Here is an 11,110-nt window from a genome sequence, read left to right on the forward strand (position 1 = left end):
TTTCCAAATTAAAAGGAGTGTATCTTCTCTCTTTTTGACCTGAAGGGTCAAGCTTTGCAATCACAGGATATGCATTTACAAAATCAGATATATCTTCTCCTTCATTTTTTGCCTTAATTAATGTTTCTTCTAATCTTGTCATATTCTGCTTCATAGCAGAAGCTGACTGTGTTTCTGCCTCTCTCCCTTCCTCTTCTTCCTTCACCCATGAAGGGGAAGGGTCATGAGATGAGGAATGATCTAATTCCTCCTGATGTGAAGTATCACACTCAGAATTGTACTTAACTCCATTCTTATCTGAATTTTCCTCCTTATCACCTAGTTTAGTTGGCACTTTCTTCTTTTTCATTTTAACACTTAAATAACTTCTTATAGCCAGTTGTCTTAAATTATATGTATTAAATATGTCTTTAGAAATTGAGTTAAGGCCATTTTTATTACAGAATTGACAAAGATCCTCTCCTACTAAGTTCCATTCCTCTAGATCCAATTCTTTCTCCAGAGAGAAACAAGGACATATGTTCTTAACAGTTTCTAAAAGTTCAGTGATATGCTCCAAAATTATAATTAAACCTTGGCTTTCCATAACTTGGACAATGCTCTCTAAACATTTTCCTTGTACAGAAACAGGAGGCTGTTTTCTAAACATCTGTCCCATCTTAGCTGAAATTCTACTTTAACTCTTTTAACAAAATTTCTTTGTTGTCCTCACTCTAATTTCTGGGTTGAGGAGACTTTTCCACTCTATCAGGGTCACAGGCTTTTCCACTGAAATCAGGATCAGAGGCTTTTCTACTGAAATCAGGATCGGCGCTTTTCCCACTGAAATCCACTGAATGGCCTGTCAGCCCCACGTTCAGGGCGCCAAAATGTTGGTGTTTCTTTTCCAAAACACAGCCAGGTGATAAAAGTTTAGATCTTTTATTGTGTCCTTCAATATAGCCCGGTTAGCTCAGGCCTATTCTCTCTGCCTGGTTCCAAAAGCTCTTGCAGCTTTGTCCTTGGCTTCTGCCTCTGCTTTCTTCAGCCTCCAGCTAGCACCAAGTTGGAAAATGCAATGAATCTCTTGCCTCGAACACAGGGCTTGTGGGATTCATCCCAGAGTGCTCCTCTCTGACCCCAGTCAATGTTCCCAAGAAAACTCTCTCCAGCTCTAATAGCTTCCTGTATATATATATATATATATATATATATATATATATATATATGTATGATGTCCCGAAGGTTAACTCCTCCTTCTGGAGAGAGAGGGATTCTGGGTTATCTCCCAGAGTGCTCTCTGGCCCTAAGAGCTTCAATGGGAAGTGTGAATTCAGATATCTCTTCTAAGCCCTGAAGTTTCCCAAACCTGTGAACTCCATTGAGTACTTAGATACTTATGAGCTCTCTAAAGGTGTGAATACAAGCATCATTTCTATCAGTTGTACTTAGTACTTTGTTTCAAGTTCTGGCCCAAAATATCTCCTTCTAAGATCAAATCAATCATATTGAACCATTCCAAATTAGATAATTATTGTCTCTATCAACTCTAATGGTTTAACACTTTGTAAAGATTCCAACAGGTAATGATCTCTAGTTCTTCTTTGGTCATAAATTCCTTCCTCTTCCACAGGTCTGAGAGGTAAACTATCCTGTGTTCCTCTAATTTATTTATAATCTCATGCTTTATGCCTAGGTCATGAACCCATTTTGAACTTATCTTGGTGTACGGTGTTAAGTATGGGTCCATGCCTAGTTTCTGCCATACTAGTTACCAATTTTCCCAGCAATTTTTGTCAAAGAGCGAGTTCTTATCCCAAAAGCTGGGGTCTTTGGGTTTGTCAAACACTAGCAAGGTTATTGACTCTTTTGTCCTTTGAACCTAACCTATTCCACTGATCAAGTAATCTATTCCTTAGCCAGTACCAAATGGTTTTGGTAATTGCTGCTCTATAATATAATTTCAGATCTGGTACAGCTAAGCCACCTTCATTTGATTTTTTTTTCATTAATTCCCTTGAAATTCTTGACCATTCATCCTGCCATCTGGGGGAGGGGGTGGGGGGTAAGAGGTGAAAAATTGGAACAAGAGGTTTGGCAATTGTTTTTTTTTTTTTTTCAGGACACAATAAGTTGTTTTTATTTAAGCTTGTATCCACATTGCAGCAGCTAGTGGTCCAAGACAGTGAATCAGAAAAGGCAGTGATTTGCCAGGGAGTTCTGCCAGCCAAATTCTGGGATCTGCAATATACCCAGGTTTTTTCCCCTTTCAATCTTTGTTAAAAAAAAGCTAGAAAGGAGGAAGTGCCAAAACCTAAATCTGTACCAAATTCAAATCGAAGGTTTTGTTCCCGCCATTGAATTCCAAACCTGTTATTAAGCTATGGCATAGAGCAATCATGTGAATGCAATGCTTGTCAAGTCACATTTCTTCAATTTTCAAGAACAAGTTCGATTCTTTCAATTGGAGTGTGTGCTTAGGGAGTCTTCAAGCAGTCCTTCCTTTTAACTATTAAAACCTTTGCTAAGCTGGCAGATCTGAGCAATCCTGGGAAATTACTGCTCTTGTCACTGTATCAAAAGCTGAGCTAAAAACACTGCCCGCTGCCAGCATCCTGACATGGCACAGGGCTGGTGGAGGGGGTGATCCAGGTTTGCAAACAGTTTAGATATTCATTTCCCAGGCTGGTGATGATTAAATGTAGTTCCAAAAATGAGAAGCAAAAGGAGTCAGGGATTTTTTCCAACCCTACCTGGGTTGGCTACTGGCCAGAAGCAAGGAAGTATCACTGAAATGGGGAGACTGATTTTAGGAAAGAGGAAAGAGCAGCACCCCATGATGAAGGTGGGGAAAAGAGAAGACACTGAAAGAACCCTGAATCCCTCACCAAAGGCCCATGTAAGAGAAGATGGATGAGTGGGTGGGGAGAAGGATACAATCTATGCATTGGCCAAAGGTTGTGGGGAAGTAAAATGGCTTGCTGGGGCACCATTTAAAATGGAAGGTATTTAATAATAAAAATAAAGACACCAGCATTGTTAGCCTTTACTAAAGCCAGCACAAAGGGAGGGGTGACAGATTAGCACACACCCTCAATAGTAGTCCATTAAGCTTCCTGTGTCATACAGGAAGTTAAAACCTTTGTGTCTACTTTAATAAATGGCTCAGTGCTGGAATGCTATTGCAAAAGGTTAAGGGTAGGGGAAGGGTGGTGGAATCCTTGGCCATATAAGCAGCAAGGTGATTGTGTGATATATTCTTTCACAGTTGAGTTAGATGTGCCACACTGGTTATGACAGTAATAAATTTAAATAGACTTTCTTGATACCAGAAGTTCAACTAAATGGACAGTGGTTACACATGACAAGATTATTTGTTATAGCACAACTTATATTTCAAATGAAAAAATTAGTATCATTTTACAGTATCTTAAGATAAATCGCCTTTGAATGGGAACTTCCTTTCCAGTACTTTGAGGTCTACAAGATGCATCTAGAAAATTTACTACTGTGGAAAATGAAGACAGCTTAAAACTGAATAAAGGGGGAAGATTTTTTTTTTTTTTGATTAATTGCTGTAACATTGTCCTTCAGGCGGCTGAGGAAGCTTCATATTTTCTTTAGACATCATTAGACATCGAAGCTCTTGCAGAACCACTTTGATGCTATATGAATTCTGCCATTTTGCTAGCACGGATATGGCTCTTGGGTCCACCACTCCATTAGAACTATTTACTCCATTCATATTAATTTTTGTTACAAATCTTACAAATGGGGGGGCTTCTGGATATTTAGGTCCACACTCTATTTTAAGGCTGTATATTCGGTTTTCATAAATTGTTCTTGGAGGCCCAATAATCATTCCTGTCCATCTTGTAAGTGTCATATCTTCATCATCTTCAAGACCCCAGCTAACTGTTCCATCACCTACTCCTTTCTGACCTTCTTCAAGTTCTTCCAACAGTCGGAAATTTCGAGGGACTTTAACTCCCGAGCCCGTGGTCGCCGCCATCTTGCGTCGCTGCCGCTCGGAGTCCGCCCCTTCTTCTCCGTCCGCCCCTCCCTCTTCCGGTTTGGCAATTGTTAATGCTGTAAAGTTACCCATGCATATATCCTGTAAATAAAAGGCTATTAAATAAAAAAAAAATTATTGACCATTTGTCTTTCCGTATGAACTTTATTGTTATTTTTTCTAGGTCATCAAAATAGTTTTTTGGGAGTATGATTGGTATAGTGCTAAACAATTAGATTAGCTTAAGTAGTATTGTCATCTTCATTATATTTGCTCACCCTATCCAAGAGCATTTAATATTTTTTCAATTGATTAGATCAGACTTAATTTGTGTGAAAAGTGTTTTGTAATTTTGCTCATAAAGTTTCTGATTTTCCCTTGGCAGATAGATTCTTAAATATTGTATACTATCAGTAGTTAATTTAAATGGAATTTCTCTTTGTAACTCTGATTGTTGGATTTTGTTAGTGATATATAAGCATGCTGATGACTTATGTGTGTTTATTTTGTATCCTGCAACTTTGCTAAAGTTGTGGATTATTTCTAATAGCTTTTTAGTCTGGGGTTCTCTAAGTATACCATCATATCATCAGCAAAGAGTCATAATTTGGTTTCCTCATTGCCTCTTATAAATCCTTTAATCTCTTTCTCAACTCTTATTGCCAAAACTTGCTTATCTAATACAATATTGAATAGTAAAGGTGATAGTGGGCAACCTTGTTTCACTCCTGATCTTATTGGGAATGGTTGCAGTTTGTCTGTCCATTACATATGATGCTTACTGATGGTTTTAATAGATGCTACTGATTATTTTTAGGAAAAGTCCATGTATTCCTATGCTCTCACGTGTTTTTCATAGGAATGGATGTTGGATTTTGTTAAATGCTTTTTCTGCATCTATTGAGATGATCATATGTTTTTTGTTAATTTGGTTATTAATATGACCAATTATATTGATAGTTTTCCTAATATTGAACCAGCCCTGCATTCCTGGTATAAATCCTACTTGATCATAGTGTATTGTCCTGGGGATGATTTTCTGTAGTCTTTTTGCTAATATCTCATTTAAGATTTTAGCATCAATATTCATTAGGGAGATGGGTCTATAATTTTCTTTCTCTGTTTTTAACCTACCTGGTTTAGGTATCAGTATCATGTCTGTGTCATAAAAGGAATATAGTAGGACTCCTTCATTCCCTGTTTTATCAAATAATTTATATAGCATGGGGTCAATTGTTCTTTAAATGTTTGGTAGAATTCACATGTAAATCCATCTGGTCCTGGGGATTTTTTCTTAGGGAGTTGATTGATAGGTTGTTCTATTTCTTTTTCTGAAATGGGACTATTCAAGCAATTTACTTCCTCCTCTGTTAATCTGGGAAGTCTATATTTTTGGAGGTAGTCATCCATTTTACTTAGGTTATCAAACTGATTGGCATAAAGTTGGGCAAAGTAACTCCTGATTATCTCTCTAATTTCCTCTTCATTGGTGGAAAGTTCTCCCTTTTATTTTTAAGACTACTAATTTGATTTTCCTCCTTCCTTTTTCTAATCAGATTTACCAAAGGCTCATCTATTTTGTTGGTTTTTTAAAATAGAATCAACTCTAAGTTTTACTAATTAGTTCAATAGTTTTTTTTTTAGTTTCAATATTATTTATTTCTGCTTTTAATTTTAGAATTTCAAATTTAGTGTTTGATTGGGGGTTTTTAATTTGGTCTTTTTCTAGTTTTTTAGTTGCAGGCCCAATTCATTGATCTTCTCCTTCTCTATTTTATTCAAGTAAGCCTCTAAGGATATCAAATTTCCTCTTATTACTGCTTTGGCTGCATCCCACAAATTTGGGTATGATGTCTCATCTTGTCATTATTTTGAGTTAAATTATTAACTGTATCTATAATAACTTAGAAGTTCTTTATATTTCTGGGTTTTCTGTTAATTATGCCATATATTTGATGCAAATATTCATAAAAAATGAACTTCCTTTTATAAAATGTCAGCAAAGTTTTATGTTTTAGTTGTTTTTTTTTTCCTACCAGTGGCATACATTTATTGAACCATTGTTTCAGGATACTTATATGTATGGAAAAAACCTCAAAACTAGCTAGCTTTCTTAAAGCTCACAAAATTCTCCAACACCCTCCTACTACCAGCCACTCATTACCAGCCCTTGATTAATATTGAGGGACATTCAGTAACTTTTAAACTCTGAAGAAATCATTTAGTCATTTTCATAAATACTGTATTGCTCAAATAAGTGTTATATTGTCACATAGTTACTGAAGTTTACTAAATGATACAGTGATTGCCTTAAAATGTTCCCAATACTCCCTAACTTATTTCACAGAATTATTATTACAGTAATACAGACAAAGATATAGATATACATACACAAGCATATATATATATATATATATATATATATATATATACATACATATATATATATATACATAGTTCTCATGTCATGGTTTGTTGGAATCCGAGTTGATAGAGACAATAATTATCTAATTTAGCATGGTTCAGTATGATTGATCTGATCCTACAAGGAGATGTTATGGGCCAGAATTTGAAACAAGGTACTAAGTAGAACTGATGGAAACAATGCTTGTGTTCACACCTTTAGAGAGCTCATATAAGCAAGAAGCTCTTAGGGCCAGAGAGCACTCTGGGAGGAAACCCATAATCCCACTCTCAAATCCCACAATCCCACTCTCGGAGAAGGAGCATAAATAGAGCTTCAGTGAGCCAGTCAAGTGAGTTCAGGAGAAGCCCACTCTCAGAGGCTCAACCAGATTCATTCATCCCACTGTGGTGGCTGGGTTCCTGCACTTCCCCCACTGAGACCAAGTCGGGTCTGAAAGGCTCTCCAGAAAGCTGCCCAGCCCCAGGCAAGGAGACAAGACTGGGAAGGAGCCCTCTGGGAGATTGAGAGCCAGAAGCCCTCTCTCGGAGGCAAGAGAGATTCATTCCATTTTCCACCTTTGTGCTGGTTGGGGGCTGAAGGACAAACCCTTGGATTTGTAGACATTTGGAGGGAGCTCTTGGAACCAAGCAGAAAGACAGGCCTCTGAGAAAAACTAACCGGGCTATTTTGAAAGGAGAAAATAAAACATTTGCATTTTGTCAGCTGGCTGCATTTGGGATGATTATTGATCTAAACTGATATTAAAGCTGCCTCTAGAAAACCTCCCTAAGAAACCTGATCCCAGGGAGAACTTTTATATTTTAAAGAAGAAAAACACCACAATGATTTATAGACTTCTTTTTTTTTCACAGAAGTATTTAGTATAAATTTATTATGTGAATTTTATAAATGAGGAAAATGATTTCCTTAGGTCACAGGATAAAGTGACTCCTAGTCACATAACTACTAAGTATATGAATCAAGTTTCAAGCCCATATTTTTTTTTATTCTACACCTTGTATTTTTTCCATTTCTTATATTGTATCATTTAAGATTTTTGTCAACAAAAAAAAATACTATTTTATCTACATTGAAAGTGGAAGTGCTTCACTATAGTAATTGCATTTTTATCTTTAACAGATATTGTTTAAGTGTTTACTATGTTCAAACACTGTGTCTGAGGATATCAAGGCAAAAATGAAATATTCTCTGCCCTCAATGGACTTAAATTTCAAGGGTCAGGGAAAAACATGAACATATAACTGTATATACAAAATCAAATAAGGAAATTTTGTATAACATCAAAAAGGTAAAATTCTTATGTATTCTTTGTCGTTTGCTTGCATAGTTAGACTCCTGTTGACTAAAAGAAATAGTGTTTCCCATCTACAAAATTAATGGATTATCTTAGATGTTCTTTAAGGTCTCTTTGACCTTGAAATCTATGATTCTATAATGGTACTGCATAGGTTGTTCTTATAATTTTTTAAACTAAGATCACATGTAGAGTATAACAATTGTGAAGGTTTTCATTTTTCTCTGTTTTACAAATATAAATTAACAAAACATGAATAAGGTGGTTGACATGTATTTTATTGGGGTTTTAATTTCAAAAAATCTTCTTTGAATTTCCCATAAGAATGAGTTTAACAGAACTCTCCATCTTCTTTTTGTATTTGTATTGGCTGTCCCCAGTGCTTGGAATTCTCTCCCTCCTCTCTTCTGTCTCTTAGATTCCCTGGCTTCCTTCAAATCTCACGTCACATTGCACCTTCTTCAAGAAACCTTTCCTAAATGAGCAGAACCAGGAGATCCATTATAGGCCTCAACAATCATACTGTATGAGGATGTATTCTGATGGAAGTGGATTTCTTCAACAAAGAGATCTAACTCGGTTTCAATTGATCAAGGATGGACAGAAGCAGCTACACCCAAAGAAAGAACACTGGGAAATAAATGTAAACTGCTTGCATTTTTGTTTTTCTTCCCGGGTTATTTATACCTTCTGAATCCAATTCTCCCTGTGCAACAAGAGAAATGTTCGGTTCTGCACACATATATTGTATCTAGGATATACTATAACATCTTTAACATGTATAGGACTGTTTGCCATCTGGGGGAGGGGGTGGACAGAGGGAGGGGAAAAATTGGAACAGAAGTGAGTGCAAGGGATAATGTTGTAAAAAATTACCCTGGCATGGGCTCTGTCAATAAAAAGTTATTAAAAAAAAAAAACAAAAAACAAAAAAAAAACCTTTCCTAGTTCCCCCAGCTGCTTTCCTATCCAAGCTTACTTCCTGTCTACTTTGGGTGTATCTTGTATGTACCTAATTATTTATGTATTTCCTCTCTTATTAGAAATTGATTTCCTTGAGTTTCCCTTGTGACTTTTCTTATATTCCCAGTTCTTAGAACTGTGCTGGGTCCATAATAAGTCCTTAATAAATGTTTTTGATTGTGTGATCATTACAGTGGTTATTCTAAGAAAAGTTCTGAGTTTTGAATACATCATTTAATATTCTTCTGAATTTTTGAGTAGTTTACTCATCATTTTGAATTTTTTAAAAGCCATATTTTATATTTTTATTCCTTCCTTAAATATACTTGGTTATAAACATTTTACATAATTAAATGTATGTATTTCTCAATTTTCACAAATATAGAGTCCTTAGTATTTAAATATTAATAGTTTAATTTAAGTGGAAATTTTTATTTTTAATTGTCCATTTATATATTATTAGTGAACAATTCTCAGTCTTTTTTTCTATCTTGACTTTATTTTAAAAGATTACTAATAAAAAACTACTCATTCCTGCTAATATGCATATAAACATTTATTTATTTATTATCTCTCTCCTTGTATAATTATTACTCTAAACTTGTTCAGAAGAGAAATCAACTTGTGCAATAGAATTAAAACATCCTGAGCTTTATTAGGTAGATATTACCACGTAATGTCATATCCTCAAATTGATTAAAAGTATAAATCATGAAGTTATTCTTGAATCTCAGTGTTTTAATTCTCTACTTCTTATAACATGATTGTTCTTCATTTCTAATTTTATCCATGTCATAGTAAGATGGCAAACTTTCTATCACTGGCAAGGTATCAGAGCTTTTCATGTTCAGACCATTTTGCTTTTTCTATTTATTCTGCTTTGCTCAGGTATATGATGACTTAATTTAGGGTATACTTTTTTTAAAAAAAGGTAATTTTTAGCATTTTTCACTTGCGAAGCTGTACTTTTTCAAATGAAGCAGCATAAAAATGCCCTACCTTAATATTATCTTTTTAGGATTTCTGTATATATGGAAATGATACTAAAATATCGGTTTCCAATCAAAATCTGTTGGAGGAAATGCATACTTCTGAGCTGTTTCGTAGTGCCTCACATTTATATTGACTTATGGCTTACAAAATGATTTTCTAAGAATAACTATATTAGATTTATAATAGTTCCACTTTACAAACGAAAAATAATCAGGGCTCAAAAGTATAAGTAGCTTATCACAAAGCTGAAAAGGAGTAGAGCTAGGTATTAGGTATTCCTCAGTGTTTACTTTCCATCATGGATGTTTGTGATAAATAAGAATATCTAACACATATGTAGTAATTGAATGTTTATATATATTACTTAGTCTGACATGACAACCTTTGGAGGGAAATTAATGCAGAGAGTAAAATTTCCACTTTATTGATGAGAAGCCAAAATCATGGAGAAATAAAGTAGTTAGTTTGGAGTTTCACTGGTAAGAAAGGGGGCTTAAGTTTTGTATACAAGCCTTCTGATCCTACATCCAGTGTTGTTTTTACCACGTCACATTGCCAAGTCACTTGCCCTATAGTTTCTTCAGTTTTTTTTTTTTCATTTTTCAAATGAGGGGGTTAGATTGGATATCTTAAAATCCTTTCTAGCTCTAAATTTTAATATATAAATAAAATTAAAATAATGATAACTAACCACATCTTATAACCCTTGCTCTATATTCTAGCAAGCAATAAAAATACTGCTGTATCAATAATTGTTATAATCACAGAATTTTAGAATTGAAATTCAATTTATTCCAACCCATACCTGAGAAACAACTCCCTTTGGAAAATATTTATTATAGTTATTCAACTTTTCCTTAAAAATCCCTGGGGAAAAAATAAAATACTTTATTAAAAATTAACATCATAGGCAGGCTATTCTACTTCCGGGTACTTCTTATTGTTGGAAAGAGCACCTAATTGGTCCTGAATGTTGGGCCTGGAGTCAGATTCATATCTGTGAGTTCAAATCTGGCCTCAGACACTTACTAAATGTGTGATTCTGGGTAAATCACTTAACCCTGTTTGCCTTAGTTTCCTCTCCTGTAAAATTATCTGGAGAAGGAAATGGTGAACTACTTCAGTTTCTCTGCCAAGATAACTTCAAATGGGTTCATTCAGATATGAGGGGAAAAGGACTTAACAACAACAAAATCTTCAATTAAAATTTGCTTTTCTTTATTTGTTATTCTTGGTTCTCAGTTTGGTTCTCTAGAGGAAAATGGAGTAAATATAATATTTTCCCATATGAAGGCCTTTCAAATATCTGTATCTGTATCTATATATCTAGATAGCTCTTATGTCCCCACTAGGCTATGTGCTAAGCATCTTGTACTAGATCAAAAGAATATTAAGGAGTTCTACTTTATTTCACCTTTTCTAGAGTGACTCATCAGCTTTG

The 11,110-nt window shown here is 35.0% G+C and overlaps 1 pseudogene across 1 annotated transcript; it reads right to left on the reverse strand.

Moving 5' to 3' along the window:
* Positions 1-2,243: 2,243 nt before the first annotated feature.
* LOC116419233 lies at positions 2,244-4,043 on the reverse strand (annotated as a pseudogene). Its single transcript, XR_004229491.1, has one exon. The product of XR_004229491.1 is annotated as a ubiquitin-conjugating enzyme E2 variant 1 pseudogene (transcript).
* Positions 4,044-11,110: the final 7,067 nt, after the last annotated feature.

Source organism: Sarcophilus harrisii, chromosome 5, assembly GCF_902635505.1.
Source record: "Sarcophilus harrisii chromosome 5, mSarHar1.11, whole genome shotgun sequence".
Taxonomy (NCBI): Eukaryota; Metazoa; Chordata; class Mammalia; order Dasyuromorphia; family Dasyuridae; genus Sarcophilus; species Sarcophilus harrisii.